This window comes from Candoia aspera, chromosome 2 (genome assembly GCF_035149785.1).
Source record: "Candoia aspera isolate rCanAsp1 chromosome 2, rCanAsp1.hap2, whole genome shotgun sequence".
In the NCBI taxonomy this organism is placed as follows: Eukaryota; Metazoa; Chordata; class Lepidosauria; order Squamata; family Boidae; genus Candoia; species Candoia aspera.
In genome coordinates, this window is record NC_086154.1 from 157,391,665 (window position 1) to 157,394,879 (window position 3,215).

Consider the following 3,215-nt stretch of genomic DNA (forward strand, 5'->3'; position numbering starts at 1 on the left):
TAAAGGAAGTTGAGGCCAACTATTATGAGGAATTTCCTGATGTTTTGCCTCGAACAGTGGTAGTTACCTCCCTTGCTGGAGATTTTCAAATGGCTGGATTAACCTTTTGGGTTAGTGAATTCCTGCCTTGAGCAGGAGGTCAGACCAAATGGACAATAAAGTCCTTCCTGTTGGAGGTTTTGGCAAATCCAGCATGCCTCATGTAAATTAAGTTGTCCCACAAGGCAATTCTGAGGAAGCTGTTTGTTTGCCACTCCCACTTCCTCTTTCTCTCTTTCTCTTGTCCACCCAAGAGGAGGCAGCATGGATGCTGCATGGATGCTGCTCTCTTCATCAGGGCCATGTGCTTGGGCCTTGATGAGGGATTCTGCCCCTTTCTTCCACACAGCTCTTGGCAGCTGTAGGGCTGAGTGTAGGGCAAACTATGTAATTAGTAAGAAAAGAAGAACAAAGGAACTTCATCTTTTTCCACCAAGATGGATGTAGCAGAAGCAACAACGAATAAAGTCAGTAAGCTTTTTATTTCTAAACCTAGTGTGTCTAAGTGTGCAATTCTTTATGCTTGGGAGGGCTGAATGTGTAAGAGCAATAACCTGTGTTTCTCTGGCATGCTCATTGAAGCTATCTAAGATAATTTTTTTTCTGTCCCAGCTTCTAAGCTGTGTTAAGCTCTGCTCCATTTCAGTGGTTCTAGCAGGCCACTAAATTGGCTTCACTTCCAACTCATATAGTGACATTCTATGATGTTAAAGCAATTCATGCTATCACTTCATCAGGGTCAGTACCTGTATGCAGAAATGACTCGAAAGTCTGCCTTTAAGGGAGCCTCTGGGCACACTGACCTACAGTATATTTATTCCTACATACACAAAAGAGATGGATTTTTGCTGCATCACATAATCCCTTCTAATGGTTTCTAAAAATGTCTCAGGAGCAGCAGGAAGGTTTACGGACACATTACAGGCAACCCTTAGCTATCAGAACTGTTGGTGGTAGGGAGCTGTAGTACCTGGTGTTCATGCTTAAAACTGTAGTTGCCATTCAGAGACTATAACAAGTACCATGTTGATAAGTGCACTGAAGCTTAGGACAGATCTATGTGGTTATTTACAAAGCTGGATCTGAGGAATTTGCCACATAGTAAGAGAGACATTTAGAGAGCAGAAGCAGTTAATTTCCATTCCTGAGGGCAAATATAAACCCAGGACCCCTGGCTCTAGAGCTGCTTTCCTCTATCCCTTCCCTCTCCAGAGTTCTTCAGAAAGGGAAGAGGTCTCTTTACAAAAAGGTCTCCCTTTCCAGGCCTGGATCTCTGCTGCGTATCCAGTTCTTGCCCTGTTTCTTTAGTTGCAATATTAGACTATTCTGAAAATGGATGAAAATAAATAAAAGGATTGTGAGCCTCTTTGTACAGAAATGACCCTTACTCAGCCCTTCTGTCCAGACTTGTAGACGGGTTTGTCTGTTTGGATAAAGACAATACTGCCTCTGTTCTGTATAGCAATGGCTCTCCTCACCAACATATTGTTATAAACTCCATTGATAGACATGAGGGTGAAAGCCAGAGGGTTGGAGCTAGCAGAAGGGATCTGTTGGGAGAAAACCAACCAATGACGAGGCAGGCTTCATTACTTAAGTATTTTTACTGTGGTTTCTAGACATCTTTTGCAAGAGTCCACCCATAATCAGGCACTAGCCCCACTGAAATGAACAAGGATTACAGTAAAAGTTAAGATATTGGTCAGGCATTGGGGAGATCAGTTCAAGTCCGTCCTCTGCCATGGAACCTTCCTGGGTGATTTTGGGCCAGCCCAACCTACTTTGCAGGGTTGTTGTTATTGGGAACAAGGAAGGAGTGCCACAAACACAAACTTTTAGCTTCTGAACATAAATCTAATAATTAAAACAAATACTATAAATTCCATTCTTGTAGAATTCTGTTTCTAAATAGAACCCATTTTGGTGGGTTGAGTCAATTAATATAGAGGATGCCATTTGGATATTAGATTCCAAGGGCCAAAATATATTAGGTCAGACTTGTACTTTGAAAGATTCAAAGGCAGCTTTCATATAGGTATAGTGCTGAAAGATGCAACACACTGTCATCCTCTTTACCGAAGTAGTTTTGTTCTCTTTATTCTTGTTTCTTGCTTGTTCTTGAGCCAAATCTTGCATTGCTGATATTTCTATGATAAATGTGCAAATTCTGTGACTTCTAAGCATCATCTAGCAAAATAGATAGCTTAAAAGGAGCCCTTTCAGACTTCCTACCATAGGCCCATAGTTCTGCTGTCCCCAGTCCACTGCCTACGTATTTTGCATTTCTTTCACTCTTTTGAACACCCAGGGCACACAGGCCTGCAAAATTTATAGAATGAAAAGGGCCACAATGTAAATTAAAAATCATCACAGGCTGCAAAAGAATACCTGGCTTTTCGGTGGCTTGTGGAATGGTGGCAGCACTGGAGCTGGCAGTGTTGGTGAGACCTGGAGATGTTGGAAGCACTTGGCAGCGCGTCTTTCAGGGTGGTGGCAAATTTACTGACTTTTTTAAAAACGAAGTCTGTGCAGGGCTGTTTGATGGGCCGCCTGTGGCTCACCAGCTGTATGCTGTGGAGGCCTGGTCTTGCATCTAGTTTGCACACAACATATGCCAATTCCCACCTATATAAATGGGAATTCCAGCATTCTTACTGGTATTTCTTCTCTGGAGTAAAATATTCCCTTGATTCTCTTATTCTTGCACTATTATGGATAGTGAGGCATTTAGTAGTGCAGTAGCTAAAACAATGAGTTATAAGCTAGGACAGTGAAGAAGTAAAACCATTGGTTGGAAAATTCTTGTTGCAGGAATTCATTGACGGACCAAGTCTCCTTTCCCTCAGCTTCAGCTCTACAGATGCAATTTGGTAGCTTTCATAGTTTCTTCTAAGGATTATTGAGCAAAATACATTTAATACCTTAAATGCTAGTAATTAAAAGTTATCATCTCTTTGCCAGATTTTCTCTTCTTGCTAAATTATCCTTTCTTGCTCCGCCTCCTCCTAGGTGCTATAATTTCATTTTTCCTTACTTCTCTTCTCTGGTTAACTGTAAAGAAATAAAGATTTACAAGGAAGCTGTGGCATTTGAAGAAGTTCTGTCCTATCCCGTGTTCTGTCAAAATACTGGTGTTCTGCCCTTTGTATTCCAAAACAGCGTTCAGATTTATGGAC